Source organism: Cynara cardunculus, assembly GCF_001531365.2.
Source record: "Cynara cardunculus var. scolymus isolate 2C chromosome LG 9, CcrdV1, whole genome shotgun sequence".
NCBI classification, from domain to species: domain Eukaryota; kingdom Viridiplantae; phylum Streptophyta; class Magnoliopsida; order Asterales; family Asteraceae; genus Cynara; species Cynara cardunculus.
This window is the reverse complement of record NC_037536.1, coordinates 5,553,053-5,554,041: the sequence shown is the minus strand read 5'-3', so window position 1 is coordinate 5,554,041 and position 989 is coordinate 5,553,053. Positions and strand designations below refer to the sequence as shown.

Below are 989 nucleotides of genomic sequence, written 5' to 3'. Positions count from 1 at the left end.
GTGTATCCCAACTCATACCTAGTTCGGTTATTTTTAAGGAATGAAATCAAGTTTTTAAGGATGAAATCGAAAATCATGATTGCATTAAGAGAATGAGATCATTTCTAAATAGCACTTGCGACAGATAAAATAAGAAAAAAAAAATATAGTATTAAAAAGAATTAGGATTGTGACAATTGTTAAAAACATTAGAAAGATATATATTAAATATATATGGAGACGGGGCGGGTTGGGAAGTGCATTACCAACCCCTCACCCGCCCTCAATTATAGATAATCGGGGATCCACAGTTAGGGTACCCTATTTTAATGGAATCCTTGCCCAGATTGGGATGGATTGGTAGATTGGATTTATTAAAGAGTTAGGTCGGGTTTTATACATCCGTATATCAAAGTTTGTAAGCCGCGAGTGGCTTACTATTTTATGGCATATAGTAGGGATTGTGTTGAAATTTTGGCTTTTGAATTTGATTTCATACCTATGTTTGGAGATACAATATTTTGGTTTATAAGTGATATAATTTTATGTTAGTTTTGCTTACAAAAGCTCACAATGGTACTGTGAACTTTGCTCCCATAAGTCATTCCTTCAGGGGCAATGATAATTTCCCGACAAGTAAACTTTAGTGTCGTATGAGATTGGTTGAGATATGCACAAACTGATCACCCAAACACCAAGGTAATCTAAACTAGATATTATTATTGTAGAAATGCATGCTACAACTTATAAAATATGGGTATACATATGATACAGCACACATACATTGGTTGACCTATATAGAGGTTGTTCATAGGTACAAATGTCTTATCGAGTGAATTTTGTCCGCATCATGTTTCTCATAGATTAATTTCGTGGAAGATCACGACAAGCGCAACAATGAAAGCATAGTCGACATTGTCGAATTTATGTTATGTGAGCCTGCTTAGCTCAGAGGTTAGAGCATCGCATTTGTAATGCGATGGTMATCGGTTCGATTCCGATAGTCGGCT

The 989-nt window shown here is 35.4% G+C and overlaps 1 non-coding gene across 1 annotated transcript; it reads left to right on the top strand.

Annotated features, from left to right (window-relative positions):
* Positions 1-916: 916 nt before the first annotated feature.
* On the top strand, positions 917-989 carry TRNAT-UGU. Its single transcript has one exon. It is a non-coding gene; the product is annotated as a tRNA-Thr (tRNA).